Source organism: Vigna umbellata, chromosome 8, assembly GCF_029865625.1.
Source record: "Vigna umbellata cultivar VRB3 chromosome 8, Vumbellata_1.0, whole genome shotgun sequence".
Taxonomy (NCBI): Eukaryota; Viridiplantae; Streptophyta; class Magnoliopsida; order Fabales; family Fabaceae; genus Vigna; species Vigna umbellata.
The window spans coordinates 13,524,572-13,542,177 of NC_142172.1; the positions used below are offsets into that span (position 1 = coordinate 13,524,572).

Here is a 17,606-nt window from a genome sequence, read left to right on the forward strand (position 1 = left end):
GTCCTCTTAGTTTTGAAACTCTTATTTTTAGTCCTTAAAATTGAACGGCGTTAAATTTTCTTTGATGTGGCAAACGGTGAGCCACATGTTGTCACATTTCCTGGCTACTTTTAATTGACGTGACAGTAAAGGTGTGGTGGTCGCCCACTCGGCCTGGTCGGTCACTCGGCCTAATCGGTCACTCGGCATCTACTCCAACGAACCGTTCGACCTCACTTCCCTTTGTCTTCCCGTTCGGTTTCTCCTCTAGTGCATTGTTTTGCCTCGGTCAATCTTCTGTCTTTCGTTTACCATTCGGTCTTTTACTCACCTCTCGGTCTTTTACTCACTTCTCGGTCTTTTACTCACCTCTCGGTCTTTTATCCACCTCTCGGTCTTTTACCCACCTCTCGGTCTTTTACTCACCTCTCGGTCTTTTACTCACCTCTCGGTTTTACATCCACACACTTAACCGTTCGGTCCTGCACACAAACACACACTTAACCGTTTGGTCTTGCACACAAACACACACTTAACCGTTTGGTACTGCACACCTACACACTTAACCGTTCGGTTCTGCTCAGAAACATACAATTAACCGTTCGGTCCTGCACACTTACACACTTAACCATTTGGTTTTTCGTGTTCACATCACTAACCGTTCGGTCCTCCAAACCAGACCGAGTAGCCAACCGACTACCAGACCGAGTGGTCGACTGACCACCAGACCTTTACTGCCACGTCACATAGTAGTCAGGAAAGGTAGTATCAGACGTGGACTTACCATTTGCCACATCACTCAAAAGTTAATGTTCAATTAAGATGATTAAAATAAACAAAATTTTTGAATAGAGACTAAATCTAAAATCGCATGATAATTAAAAAACTAAAAACATATTTAATCCTTAAAAAAATAATAAAAGTAATGTTGGCATATAAGTTTCAGAAACTCCGGAATATTAAATTACCAGAATATTTGTTTTTATTCGAATTATCTATTCTGGAACTTCTAGAATATAAATTGCATTCGGGACAGTTTTAAACTTTTTTGTGAAAATGTTTCTTACTGATCGATTTTTAAGTTTATTAAAAATGTCTCTAATTCATGAAAATATTTCAGAATTACTTTCTTCATTCCTCTGTTGTAAGCAAAAATGAAAATGAAACTCTTTCTTCCTGCACCTTCATAAGGTACCGCAAATATCAAAAGTTTTATAAGTTGTTATTGAAGTTATCAATCAAATGTTGCTTCTCTAATGTTTTTGTTACCTAGAGTGAATAAAAATATAAAAAGTTAAAACCAATCCAATTTGTTTTCTACCAAATTTGATTCAATGGCTCAATATCATTTTTTTAATTATTCACAGATTTAAACTCTTCACTGATTATTATATTATTATCATTTTATTAATTTACCTTAAATTAATTTAAATAAACTTCAATTATTTCGTCAACACTCTCATTTATTACAAACATAAATAATAATTGAGTGTTTTTTATACATGACTCATTTTAAGCATCTACGACTGAAGTAACAATTTGATTAAGAAAATTAGTATATAAGTTTGAATTAGTTAAACAAGTGTGAATTAATTCATCTAGTTTATCACTTGTTTCAGTACATATGATAACCTATTAATACTTCTCTTGTTTTAAGGTAAACAAGTCAAGCAATCTATATTACTTTACACATATTTTAAGTATATACACATCTTAAAATTTACTTTTTCACTTACAAAATATATTACATTTACAAGAAATCCTAATTAAAATTTAAAATTAAATTATTACGCGGATTCTAAGACAATTCTAAAAGCAATAATGAAAATTCAAGAAAAAAAATGAAAATAAATTCTAATAACTAAATTAAAAGAACAACTATTTAATTACACATAATCAACCTCATAATTCAACATGAAGTTATGACATAATCAACCAAGATGGATTAGTTTTTTTTATGAAACCACCCTAGACATGGAGGAGAATGATGATGGAGGAAGTGATTGAGAGACGATGAGTGAGGTTATTGAAGTAAATGAACTTAGTCACGAAGATTACAATGAGCTTTATATTTATGATAAAATATTATCTCTACTATTATTCTAATATTATCTTTAATATTTATCTCAACATTATCTCTAAAATCATCTCCAAGATTTATATTTAATATTTGTTTCATATATATATATATATATATATATATATATATATATATATATATATATATATATATATATATATATATATATATATATATATATATATATATATATATATATATATATATATATATATATATAAGGACTATAAATCTTATTTATATCTATTATCATTTTAGTGAATAATATTTTATCTTATATCAATAAATCCCACAAAATATTTCTAGAATAATAATCAAGAATAGCAATTCAAGCGAAAAGCCCAAACACAATATCATAGTTGCCATCAAGCAAAATCCATAGGCGGTAGGCGAAGTTGCATTGGGTGAAACTCTTTGGTGTTGGATGGTGTGATAATGAATATGGTTTCCTAGCATTAAGCTTCACTGTGTTTTTTTTTCTTTATCTTTCATCTTTCTCAATACCACTTCATCTTCTTCACCAAGTAGGGTGTAAAACCTTAGAAAATAATATATTAGAAGGGATGATATTTAAAAATAGTCAAATTCAGTTATTTTAATATTAAATGGTTTATTTATAAATACTTTTATTATAAACGAGTTTTATTATTTTAAAACTTATCATCTCTCTAGCAACCACTTTTCTAGAGTTCTCTACTTTTTCTCTAAGAGTTCTGACCCTGAGTCATCTCTTTGACGATCAGAAAGTATCTAATTGATCTCCGCGATGAGGTTTATATTTCTAACCAATCACTTTCTGCCATAGAGCAAATAAGTTTCTTGATAACTTTTTGGCAAGTATACCAAATCGTTCCAAGTAATACAATGGATAAGTAAAAATGTATCGTTCTCCCAAGGGAATTTGAGTTACGTTAATCAATTAAAATTATTTATCAAGATCAATTACTGATGATATTTGTGATTTCAATTTGGATTTAAGCATGAAATTAACAACGTAAAAAAAATAAGACTGAAAAATGCGATAAAAGATCACTGGAATTAGTCTTTGACTAACATTACAGTAAGATTCTGAACAACATATATTCTCTGTTCAAGCATTCACATGAGAGTATCTTGGTTCAATTCCTTAAAACAAGTTCTAAAATTATCTATTAAATTATTAATTCCTTAATTAATTCATCAGATAATTTTGCATTAAGTTCATATGTGAGAATGACCAAAAGCACAGAAGCTATTCCTAGCGTCATTTACTTTTAGTTTCTTTTCTTACGTTTCTGGTTCTAAAAATACTTTCCAGTACAAAAGAACTTTTAAAGAGATTAATACTTCCGTATAATCAAAAGCAAGTCAAGAAAAGAACATGAACAAAAACATATATTGCACAGGAATTTTACATTAATGTTTTGTCATACAACCAATTCCAATGAACAGAAAATTTAGCCTATCCTAGACATCTCAAACGTACTCTTTACATCAATTCCTTACATAATGTGAAGTCTTGATGTCTTGACAGGTCTTCGGATCGTTTTCTGAATTCTCCAGTCTTTCTCTGGCTATTTTCGTGTGTCAGAAGATGGTTTCTGCCTTTCTGTCACGTCTTTTAAAACCACATAACTTCATTAATTCGCTCAGCGCACCGGTGTGTGTGCGCTATGTGAATTTCGTGTAAGTGCTGCCTCTCAACTGATGTTATTCGCACAGCGCACAAGTATTGGTGCGCTATGCGAATTTCCGTTTCCTGGCAGTGCGAGTTTTGGCTTGCGCTATGCGAGAATTGGCTTACAGACTCCCAATTATACATCCTTTCCTGTACAATAATTTACAAAACAATCTACTTCCTGTTACAACATTTCACTGAGTAAGAACATGAATAATTATAAGATTGAGATCATTTATAAGTGTAAAAGCAACTCTTTTTCACACTTATCAACTCCCCCAAACTTGAACTATTTCATACCCTCAGGAAATGACAGAAAGAAACTGAACAACACAAAAGACATTTGACATTTTGATAGAATGACTTGGCACATCAGAAAAAAATTCACATGCATTTCTAAAGATTTCAACAAGTATGACATGGTGCATCACTCACAAAATCATTTGTGCATAAAATATGAACAACCATATCAGCATTTATCATTACTCACACTCAAGTGTTTGTCCTCACATGACAGTAGAATTGACCTAGAACTTCATCAGCTTTTGCATTTCATTTGATTCACTCACTTCATACACTATTGGTTAAGTCCAAAGGTCTTTTCAGGTTAAAGCTTGGCTTGGCTAGAAAAAGAATCATGGTTTTTTCTTGGATTCAAAGACACCTATTAAGAAGAGAACACCTTCAATTCCCAATCCAGTACTCAGATCCCAAAATATATCATACATTACATACCATTTTCTTTCACAGCTCAACCTTCTTTTCCATTTTGAGCATCATTTTTATCATTTTCATTTACTTTTTTTCTTTTATATTTTTTTTCTTCCCCCAAACTTGAATTCAACCGTAACCTCATTTAAAGCATTGTACATGTTCTCTTCTAAGGTGTAAGGTAGGATCACACAATAGACTCAAGGTGAAAGAAATAAATCAAGGCTCAAAGAGGTTCACAAATGAATCATAGTGTCTAAAGGTTGGCTATCTGGTCAAGTAGCTATAATCAATAATCAACAGGGCCTTTTTCATCCTTAACCAAAAAGTGTGTGTATATACGTAGAATCAAAATAGTGCAAAAGCCAATTCCATATCTAGATAACTCAATATCTCTCAATCATCATATGCTCTCAACACTCACAGACCTGGTCATATTCATACACACAGATAAAAATTTTGAAGCACAGCCACCACAAACATACATGTCATCATCCTCAAGAATCACACCCACATAATTTAATCACACAATGCCAAATCATTAAATCAAAACACAATTGTCTTTACAACCACAAACATAAATCAACTAAACAAAGTTCCACATACGAACAACTGAACTGAAATACAAAATGATAATCAACATAAACAACAGGAGTCGCTCTACCACGACCCATCAGCTCTTGATCTCCACTGGTTCTCCTGTGAATGATAACTCTGTTGTGTCCATCCGGGATCTGGCTCCTCTTCCTCCTCATCACCATCACTTGCCATCATGTCCTCCTGCTCGTCTATCTCTGGCTCTGATGCTCCTGGATAAGCACTCCCCCACCTGGACTCAGGCATGCCCTCAGGCCATGGAATCTGCGCTGCAAACTGGGCTCCAGTCATCAGTGAGTCGGGAGGAAAATCAGGGATTCCCAGGGACAAGTTATACATGTTATCCTGTAAGGACACCTGACCCTGCCGCATAGTAGTGCACCAGTCGCGGATGTCATCCTGTCGAGCCAAACTCTGCTGCATGTAGCGAGTGAAAAGATTAGGGGAAGGAACGGACGACGCTACGGGTGGTCTGGCAGCTCTAACATTTCTGCGTGGAGGGGGAACTGAAGGAGGGGCATTCATAGCAGAAAACTCTCCCCTGTTAGTGCAATTCCTATCAAAGAATTTCTTGTTGAGAGGGGGTTGAAGTTTCAAAGTTATATCAGAGACTCCAGCGACTCCACTTGCCTTGCACAAGGCTGTCACCAGAGCAGGAAATCCAAGCTTACATGTCTCATTATCAGCAATCAATGCCATCTCTTGAGAGATATAAGCTCCCACATCCATATCAATCCCTGTCATAATACCATATACCATCTACGACCTTTCCAGATTGATGTCGGAAGTATGAGAGTTGGGACAGATGTTGGTGAACGTGAAGAGACTCTAGATAGTGGCCAGTGAATTCAAATGTTTCCTTAATATTCTCACTGGTGTCCCACTAGTTCCTAGCTGATAGCCATATCCTGGGAGGCATAAAGTGGAGGCAATAAGGTCATGGTCAAGATAGTTGGACATGAAAACGCCTAGAGAGCACGACTGAAACATCATTGTATTCAGAATTCTGTTCAATGATCTGCGGTCATAGCGTACAAGCTTGCCGCGCACTTTGGAGACTCTAGAGTGAGGCTGAGAGTGGTCAGGTTCCCAGGCATTTGCATAAAATTCCTTGACCAATACTTCATCAATTTCATCAGGAAGGTTGGCCAATACAAAATTTCATTTCCTCTTCTCCAGTTCTTCTTGGATATGGTCATATTCTCCAGGTTTCAATTCAATCCTCCTCTCAGGTAATAATGCCCTGCTCATGATATTCTGATGAAACTTATTAGAATTGGCCTCTGAAATAAAACGGTCCTGATCATAGTTCAGGACAAGGTTCTCCTCTTGGGCTTCTGAAGGTTGGGATCGAGATGAAGACCCTCGGGTGGTCTTCCTCTTCTTCTCTTGTGTGCTCTTGGGAGGTGCCATCTGCAAGAAAGAATAGACAGTGCAACCAATTGTGGAAGATGGGTTAGAGCAAGTGAATGACACAAATCAAATATACTGCCAGATGAAATTCGCTATGCGCTAGTGTCCGTTATGCGAATTTTCATTTTCAGTGCCTACTGTCAAGATCAATTTGCTATGCGACACGAATCGTTGTGCGAAAATGAGAAATAGGTGTCTTCGCTCATGCCATTCGCTATGCGACTAGAGTCGCTGTGCAAATTTCGTATCAGAAAGCAAACATGTAATTCGCTTTGCGAATTTCTCGCCAAGCGAATTTCATACCAGAAAACAAACCTATAATTCGCTATGCGAATGTGTCACCTAGCGAGAGACAGTGCAGAGGACATCCACCAGAGATCAAATAACAGTGCAAATTCATGTTTAAACACAAACAGATTTGGCTTGAAAACTTATATGCACGATTTGGTTCAAATAGATCAAGTCAGATATACAAGAAACCCTATTATAGTTCCATGAACACTAAGAATCAAAGAAGCAAATGGAGTAGGAGTGAAATCTGTGGAGAGTGACCAAGAGCAGAGAGTGAAGATGCACTTGAAGCAAAGCAGAAGCAGAGTCAAGAATGTGAAATGGTGGCAATGGAGTGGAGAAGTTGGCAGAGAGGGAAGATACGTTCGATGTGCGGAGATGGAATAGAAGAGTGGTGGCTAGGGTAAAATGAAGAGTGGTAAAATGAGTTGGGGAAGGAGTAAGATTAAAAAAAAAAAAACTGAACGAGTAAATTCGCATAGCGCACCACAGTTGTGCATTGTGCGAATAAGCTCGTAATAAATGTCATTCACTGAGAGGTTAATCGCATAGCGCATCTCAGCTATGCGCTGTGCGAATTTCTCTCGTTCTCTGCACATTTGACTAATTTATTATTTTTTTGAATTTTGGTGTTCAGTCGCAGAGCGCACCGCAGCTGTGCGCTGTGCGACTAAACTTTTTCTTTTTTTTTTTTTGAACATGAACAGAACAACATTCGCAGAGCGCACTTCAGCTATGCACTATGCGAATTAAAATAAAAACTTCCCTTCTCACATATAATTCGCTTTGCTCAAAATTTCGCCTTGCGAATATTTTAACAGAGTTGTCCCTTAAACTCTTGATAGCATAGCGTAAAGTGTGCGCTATGCGAATTAATGCTCACTTTCTCCTCAATTGCTCTAATGATTTTATTCGCCTTACTTATCCAATGCGCTATGCGAATCCTTTTGCAGAAAGACAATTCAATTTTTTAGTCGCAAAGCGCATGTAATGCGCTATGCGAACTACAATCTCAAAATAATTTCTTTTTCTCTCTCGCATAGCGCATGTAATTCGCTGTGCGAATAAATCACTGCTTCATAAAATAATCTAGTCGCATAGTGCACCTCAACTGTGCGCTATGCGAATAGAGCGTCAGAAATTATTGCTCAAGCTTCCTGAACACTTCCTCTCCACTCTCAAACTTAACAATTACACAAACAAAATAAAAAAACACAGATATATACAAACATGTGCTAGGGTGCCTCCTAGCAAGCGCTTCTTTAATGTCACTAGCTTGACCCAGACAATTCATGGTTAAGTTGGATTCTTGATGTTAGTGTGTTTTTTCCTTTCATGACACCAACATTTTCTGAGTAACTTTCTTGTCACCAACTTAATTCTTCTTGAATATGGAGCCTCAATTTCGAGTACTCCATTTTCCTTTATGTCCTTGATGACCCATAACCTGTTCTTAAGATTCACAGGTTTTCTAGGTTTGAGTTCATCACTTTTCACTGCAATTTGTTGGTTAACTCTTTGCTTCTCCTTATCTTCATCTCTTTCCTTCACTTTTGGATTGAAACAATTAAGATTCTTCTTGGCCAACTTGACAACTTGCCTTGGAAGACTAGTAATTGCTAAAACTTCATCTTTTACTTTGTAACTAGTCTTTTCCTCTTGATTTTGCTTCACATCCTCAAAAACATTAAATATCACCTCTTCATCTTGGTCTTTTAGTTTCACAGTTCCATCATCAACATGAATGACAACCTTAGCTGTCTTCATGAAAGGTCTTCTAAGAATGAGAGGTATATCTAAACCTTCCTCCATTTCCATTACTACAAAATCAATAGGGAATTTTAGATTATCAACTTTAATCACCACATCTTCCACTACACTGTAAGGATGCTTAATGGACCTATCTGCCATCTGCAAGATCATTCTTGTTGACTTGACTTCAAGGTCACCAATCTTTTTGAGCATAGATAGGGGTATTAAATTGATGCTAGCCCCTAAGTCAACAAGAGCCTTCCCTATATCATGATTTCCAATGGTGCAGGGGATAGTGAAACTCCCTGGATCTTTTACTTTTGGAGGTAGAGATTTCTGCATAATTGCGCTGCAATTTCCCTACACTTCAATTGTTTCCTCATCTAAATACTTCTTTTTACTGAGGAATTGCTTCACATATTTTGCATAAGCAGGAATTTGTTGCAGTGCTTCAGTCAGGGGCAAAGTAATCTCAAGTTGATTAAATATCTTCTTGAACCGATCCATTTGTCTTTCCTTATCCTTTTGTGAAGTATTTTTAGGATAAGGAAGTTGCTTCACCAACACTTTCTCTTTTTGTCTTCCATCTTCCTTCCTGTTTCTACTTTCTTCTTCTTCAATCACCTTCTTTTGATCATCCTCTTTGTGTGCTGGAATCTCTTTATTTGTCGGCTTCTCCTTGGAATCAAACCCCACTTCTTTTCCACTTCTGGTTATTATGACATTACATTCCTCCCTGGGATGAACTTCATTCTTAGCCACAAATTTCTTTTCAGATGTCTCATCCAGCTTCTTTGCAAGCTGACTCACTTGTGTCTCCAAGTTTCTAATAGAAGCTTCAATGCTTTTATGGTTGGAGATGGATACTTGCATGAATGGATGAAGTGTTTCTTCAAGTTTGGATGTCCTATCAGAAAGAGTAGGTTGTTGTTGAAACTGCTGTTGTGGTGGTATACTAGAACTAGCCTGACCCATGCTAGGATGAGGTTTCCAGCCTTGATTATAATTTCCATAGTTTCCTGAACGGCCTTGATTTCCCATATAATTAACCTCTTCCTTAGCATTGGACTGAATAGCACACTGTCCATTTTGGTGCTCTCCACCACAAAGTTCACAACCTTGAACAGTTGGATTATGTTGTGCCTGTGATACAGTTTGGAGTTCCTTTGGTAGTTGTGACAACTTTTTCATTACTGATTCAAGTTGTTGAGTCATGATTTTATTTTGGGCTAATAAGGCATCTTGGGATTGCAATTCAAACATGCCTTTCTTTTGCGTTTGCACTCTCTCACTTTGGACATCATTATCACTAGATGCCATATTTTTAATTATTTCTTGTGCCTCGTCAGGTGTCTTCCACCTAATGTTACCTCCAGCAGAGGCATCTAGCATAAGCTTTGTGTGAGATTTTAAACCTCCTAAGAAAAGGTTTAGTTGAGTGGGAATGTCAAATCCATGAATTGGAGTTTTTCTCAGCAACCCCTTGAACCTCTCCCATGTTTGACTCAACGACTCTTCATGCTCTTGTTGAAAGGAGGATATTTCCTGTTTACCTTTATTGATCTTGGATTGGGGGAAATATTTAGTCAAAAATTTTGCCACTACGTCATCCCAAGCAGTCAGACTCCCTTTAGAAAAAGAATTTAGCCAAAGCTTTGCATTTCCAGCCAAAGAAAAGGGAAATAGACTCAATCTAATTGCTTCATCTGGCACATGTAAAATTTTTACAGTGTTACAAATCTCATTAAAAGTTGTCAGATGATCATAGGGATTTTCGTGTGACATTCCTGTAAACTGATTACTTGGAACAAGGTGAATCAGTGCAGGTTTCATTTCCATATGACCAGCATTTACCACAGGTCGGGCTATACTGTTGAAAGATGAAGGTATAGACACAGAAGCATAATCTTCCAACGTACGCCTAACTCGTTCCTCCTCATTATTTCCCTCCATATCCTTATCCTTTTGATCAAATGAAGAAAAAGTGTTGAAGATAGCAGACAAGCTAGCTTCTCTAGCTTCTTTTTTCTATTTTCTCTCCTACGTCTACTGTTATTCCTATGGGCTGTTCTCTCAATCTCAGAATCAAACAATAAATTTTCAAATTTTGTTCTCCTACTCATTCAGAGAACAAAAATCTCAAGATATCAACCCAAAGAAATAACAACAGAAATAAAACACAACGTATATATACAGATATACAAAAATTAAAACAATGGATTTACAGATAATGGAACAGAATTGAAATTGATAAACAATAAATGACTGAGTTAACAATAACAATCAAATTCCCCGGCAACGGCGCCAAAAACTTGATAACTTTTTGGCAAGTATACCAAATCGTTCCAAGTAATACAGTGGATAAGTAAAAATGTATCGTTCTCCCAAGGGAATTTGAGTTACGTTAATCAATTAAAATTATTTATCAAGATCAATTACTGATGATATTTGTGATTTCAATTTGGATTTAAGCATGAAATTAACAACGTAAAAAAAATAAGACTGAAAAATGCGATAAAAGATCACTGGAATTGGTCTTTGACTAACATTACAGTAAGATCCTGGACAACATATATTCTCTGTTCAAGCATTCACATGAGAGTATCTTGGTTCAATTCCTTAAAACAAGTTCTAAAATTATCTATTAAATTATTAATTCCTTAATTAATTCATCAGATAATTTTGCATTAAGTTCATATGTGAGAATGACCAAAAGCACAGAAGCTATTCCTAGCGTCATTTACTTTTAGTTTCTTTTCTTACGTTTCTGGTTCTAAAAATACTTTCCAGTACAAAAGAACTTTTAAAGAGATTAATACTTCCGTATAATCAAAAGCAAGTCAAGAAAATAACATGAACAAAAACATATATTGCACAGGAATTTTACATTAATGTTTCGTCATACAATCAATTCCAATGAACAGAAAATTTAGCCTATCCTAGACATCTCAAACGTACTCTTTACAGCAATTCCTTGCATAAAGTGAAGTCTTGATGTCTTGACAGGTCTTCGGATCGTTTTCTGAATTCTCCAGTCTTTCTCTGGCTATTTTCGTGTGTCAGAAGATGGTTTCTGCCTTGCTGTCACGTCTTTTAAAACCACATAACTTCATTAATTCGCTCAGCGCACCGGTGTGTGTGCGCTATGCGAATTTTGTGTAACTGCTGCCTCTCAACTGATGTTATTCGCACAGCGCACAAGTATTGGTACGCTATGCAAATTTTCGTTTCCTGGCAGTGCGAGTTTTGGCTTGCGCTATGCGAGAATTGGCTTACAGACTCCCAATTATACATCCTTTCCTGTACAATAATTTACAAAACAATCTACTTCCTGTTACAACATTTCACTGAGTAATAACATGAATAATTATAAGATTGAGATCATTTATAAGTGTAAAAACAACTCTTTTTCACACTTATCATTTCTACTCCTTTTTACTTGTGAGTTTCGGTCCATGATCATGCAAAGAAACTGTTTTGCATGTATCAATTGGTCTTCTTCCTTTGTTCTTGATCTAGAGTTCTAAGGACACTATCCGTTTCTAAATTGGTATTTCGTAGGTTTGTTTAGAGTTTTGTGTTTCAAGTAATTGGCGGAATGTTCCTTGGGTTGAGTAGTTGTCTTGTGAGGTAAGGGAAGCTAGAACTTGTTCTAGAGTATTGTGTTGATTTAAATTTAATATATCTAGTAGACTAAAGTGAAATGTATGTATTTGAATTGGTTGTTCTAGTGATGTTTGAGTTTTAAATGATGATCCAAGGTGGTTTGATTGTTTGAATGATTGGTGTGATATGTTTAAATTGTTTCACTATTATAACTATGTGTTTAGAGGTTGTATATTGTGTTTGGAATTTGATCTTAAAGTGTTTGGAATAATGAATAGTGCATTACTTGAGTTTCAAGCTTAAAAATGGAGGTTTTGGTGAGTGAAATTTAGAAATAGGTATTGGAGTGAGATGGTAACTAGTCTAGCACTGTTGGTTAATTGGGACTTGTTAAGAAAGTTAGATGGTTGAAAACTGATATGTAACCAACATAGTTGAAGTTGTCTAGTGTTTTTGATGTAAAGAGGGGGTTTTAAGTGCTGAGATTTTGAAACAATGAGTGTAAACTGTTTTGGATGGTTGGAAGTCTATTTTTAATGCTATTAGGACTTATCTAGGCTATTGAATGGTAGAAATCTAGTTTAGAATGATTGAAGTCATCTTAAGTTGAGTTATTGGGAGTTTTAGTATAAATTAGAGGTTTTGCATGGTGAAAACTTGAAATTGAAGGGCTGAGTATTCTAAGATGTTGGGATGTGATAACAAGTGTAATTAGACTTGGTTAGGCAGTTGGTAAACTGTTATAAGTGTTATAAAGTTTAAAATTTGAGTTTGGGTAGCTTATATGAATGAATTTGGGTCAAGGGGTCTAGAGCTGCCAAAATGGGTCACAACCCATGGGCCAACCCAGTCCATCACGGGTTTGAGCCGGGTTGGGTTTGAAAAAATTGTATTCTTTTTATGCAAGTCAGATTTCTACCCGGCTCATGCGGGTTGAACCCATGGTAGGCCGGGTTGGCCCACCAACCCACCTACCTAATTTTATTTTATTAAAATTTAATTTTAATTTTATAAAAAAATATTTATTATTTTGTTTTTGTTCGAAAAAATTATTTAAGTTCCTTATTTTCAAAATTAATTAAACACCCATCTTGGGAGTGAAATTTGTGAGTAAAATTTGTTTAGATTTGAATTATAGAATGTTTGTAATTTTTTTTATTTAAAAAAATTGTAATTAAATGAGCTAGGGAGCCAACCTGTTTACCCACCAACTCGTGGTGGGTCGGGCCGTGTTTGAATTTTTCTGGCTCGCTAATAAATGAGCCGGGCTAGGTTGGCTCACTAAGTTTTGACAACTTTAAAGGGGTCAAATTGAGTTGCAGTAGTGTTTTTAGAGGTTTCTCAATGTTTGGAGGGTCTTATCGGTCTTTAGAAGTTAAGAGTAAAGTGTGCAAAGTGAGAAAAACATGTCTTGTTCTTTTTTATAGCGCCTGAGCGCCCAAAAAAGGCGTTGAGCGCCCGTTTCCAGTGGCTAGGGCGCTGAGCGCCAGCCTCTGGACGCCCGAGCGCTATTGGGTACAGTTGAGCACCACTACACTACTTTCGGAGGGGTTTTTAGGGTTTTGAATATCATCTTTAGACGTTCTTTAGGTCGTTTTGGGGGTTTTTGGATCCTTTCGGAGTTGGTGGTGAGAGTTTCAAAGTTGTTTTCCTTACTTAAATGTGAGTATCAAGATGCCATGAAGAAATTATGTTATTGTGTGATTTCTGATGACTTGTAAGGGTGTTTCTATTTCTTTAATGTATGTCAGTACTCTCATATATTGGCATAATATGTAAAGGTGAAGTGATATCAATGGTTTTAAAATTGTGAAGGTTAGTTCCAAGGTGGAACTTCTTGGTATGGTTTCAAGTGTTGTTAGAATGAATGCAGGTAATTCAGTCTTAGGGGTTATCATGACACTCTAATGGTCATATGTTCTCAAATAGAGAGGTTTGAAACATGTGGTGAGAGTAGCAGGAGGTCTTAATCTAGGTGCTTCCAGTATGGCCTATGACGCGATACAGACTAACCTTGGGATATGTGGTAGGGTGAAACCCAATTGGCAAGGACTTTGCAAAGCAGTAGTGGCCACCATAAGTGCACAACCCGTCATAACTCAACATTCATTCTAAGTCCGAACAACCTAGTCAAAGTATTGTCATGCATAAAGTGTTTGTTTGGTTGGTGTGATATGTGCATCATGTTTAAAATGTTCAAATATATCATTAATTGTTTGTGTTATAGCTTAACTTACTTGTGTGTTGTTTGTCTTATGTGTTCTTTTCTCTTTTGCGATGATCACCTAAATGATGTGAGCTTAGAAGACAATATTTTCAATTGTTCCAACGAGAGATGAGGGTGGCAGATGGGGAGTCAGATGGTTCAATAGGTGTAGATCTTATCTTTTGTAGGTTTGTTTTCATCTAATGGTTTCATCATCATATATGTGATATTTTATTTTAGTAGTTTTATACTATTAAAATGGAATGTTACATAGGATGACTTAACTTTTGGTGGCACTAGTAGTTGTCCAAAATTACTTTGTCTATAATGGAGTTTTAGGTGATTCATCAGGACACCTTTAAGGATGATTTATAAGTTTTTTCTATCTTTATTTGCATAAGCACAAATTTTAATGTCTAACAAAATCTATGCAATTATGTAATATCTTAAAACTCAGTACATAAATGATTTATCAAGTTATCTAAAAATTCTACCCAACATGTAATTAGACTCATCTAACTATATTGTTTAGTGCACTTTATGTACCTAAAACACTTATCATCTAACATGACTTCAAAAATTGATTTTAGCACATTTTCATTCAAAAAATTGATTTTAACACATATTTTCATTCAAAGTTCTTACCTGGTTGAAACAAATCCTAGTTAAAATACAATATTTAAACGTAAGTTAAAACTTTTGAATTAATGATTTATATAATTTGGTATTATTTTTTTTAATATTATTTAAAAATTGTTGTTATATAATTTGAAATAGATTATTTGACACTACATTCTAAATTGTATAATTTACAATAATAAAAAATATTAAAAATAAATGATATTGAATTGTGCAATTCAAAATGATTTTATATTTTAGAAGGGAGAACTTGAAATATAAAATATAGTCTACGATATAAATTTATATTTTATAAATTTAAAATTGAAATTTATATTCTACATTATATATTTTAAAACGTCTCCAAATTGTATATTTTGAAAGTGAAAATAAAAATCTTATATAAAGGATAAAATTGGAAATTTGAAGTAGATGAGAGGTGTAGAAGGAAATAATAGCGGTGCAGTAGGAAGCTGCCAAAAGTAATGATACATTGAAGCAGAAGTGCAGGAACCCATATTATTAGGCAATGATTTAGCAGTTTCTACCTTAGATTGCGTACATCGACCACTTCTACTAAATTCTTTCACTACATGTGATTGGTTTCTAGAATCTCCTTATGGTATCATTCTAACATTATTTTATAACAACAAAATTTTTTGTTTTTCAAAAATATGAAATTGAGATTTTATTTTAATATTTATTTATTTTTAGAAAATTATATTCTATGAGGTATGGTAGAAAATAATACCCGGAATATCTATTTAATGTTTTTTCTGCTATCTTCTTTGTCATTAATCTTTATGAGATGAGGATATAAATTTGGTGAGTTCAAATAAAAGTTTTAACATAAGGAATATGTCACATTGGTTTTATTTGATCATGGTAAATTATTAATTTTTTAATAAAAACTTTAATCCATTTCGATTCCGAATAAGCTTATATAAATATATTATTTCAAATATTTAAAACAATAATTTCTTTTAATTATTCTTAGAATTAATGATTTTCAGAATTTGTACTGTTGAAGGAAAGTAATTTACAAAAATATGAAAAGCTTCTTAAAAAAGACCCTTTATAAAGTCAAACAGTCAAATATTCTCTAAAATGAGTTCTTTTTTTATATTATTTTAGTTTGCATTAAATATTTATTTTTTATTGAACATAAATCATTATTTTTATTACAAAACTACATATAGTAATATTCAAATGTTAAAATAAAAAAAATAATAAAAAAATAATATTCAGGAAGTTATATTTTCGTAGACTTAAGCTAATGGAGGAATGTTCATGAATGCAAATACATTTATTTAACATTGAGCATCGATTAGATGACCAGTTGCAAAAATTAGTCTGTCCAAAAATACCCACAAAAACATTTTCCCTTTTTTTTTTTTATATAAATAGTTTCTCTCTACGATATATAGATACTATACAAATATTGGATAATGTTTCTCATCTTTAAAAATATAGGATATCATATGCATGGAATAAAATAGATATTATTATAACATTTTTAAATATCATATAAAATTGAGAATTATTATTAAATATTATCTAAACGTATATATAAATAACCAGCCAGAATCGTTTCTATTTAAATATTTTGTTGTGATAGTGATTGTTTTTGAGTTTTGTGGTACTTATAAAAATAAAAATAATGGTAGTTAACTAAAAAGAAAAATACGAGTATAATAAAGGTTGTGAATGGTAAAGAACTAGTATCGGTATCCGTATAATGTAGTAGACTTTTTGAAAAGATTAAATATATATATTATATAAATTTAAGTTCATAAAAATGGAATTAAAATATGGTTATGAATAAATCAGTTTCTTAGACTATGAATAAATAAATATGTTGTTAGTATTATATCTTAAATGTATTAAATAATTAATTGTTATATCATATCATATGGGAGATACTATAGTATATGATAATAAATTTTTATATTATAATTAAGATATTGTTTATAAATATCTTTGAGATCTCTTATAATATGTTGGGGTATTATTGTATAATTTATAATGCATTATCTGAGAATACGTTGTCAATTCTACCATTTGAAATATTTAAAAACATTAAAAATAAATAAATAATTAGAAATGTTATATTTCAAAAGGCATTATCTGAAATATGATTCAATCTAAAACATAAAACACAAGTAAAGAAAATAAACGCATCAAACTTATCAAAGATGATTCAATCTGAACTATGAAAGTTTTTAAACTCAAATATTAAATTAGATTAAACTAACTAATTTTTAATTCAATAAAATAAAAAAGTTAAATTGAACTCAGTTTTTGGATAGGTATTATCAGAATGACTGACACCAACTAACCGAATTAAATTCCTTGACTAAATATTTAAATTGGACACATCAACCACCTTCATTAAATTCCTTCATTAAATCCTTAGATTCACACATAACCACTATTATTAAGATATTTGACTAAATGTGATTGGTCTCCTAACTTCAAAAACTAAATTAATAAAAAAATTAATTTATTTTAACATAAAAGTTATATTTCTAAAAAAAAAAAATCAGACTAGTTTATTTTTAAAAAAATTGACCTTGTCTAACTCATATGCGTGTTAAATAAACTTAGCTAGTCATTAAATAAATAAAAAATAATAATTTAAATAATGTTAAGATTTTTTATAAAATGAAAAGAAAATATTAAACAACTAATTTTAC

General features: G+C 33.5%; 1 non-coding gene across 1 annotated transcript; it reads left to right on the forward strand.

Annotated features, from left to right (window-relative positions):
* Positions 1–9,930: 9,930 nt before the first annotated feature.
* On the forward strand, positions 9,931–10,037 carry LOC148194044 (small nucleolar RNA R71). The gene has a single exon (XR_015781817.1). It is a non-coding gene; the product is annotated as a small nucleolar RNA R71 (small nucleolar RNA).
* The last annotated feature ends 7,569 nt before the right edge of the window (positions 10,038–17,606 follow it).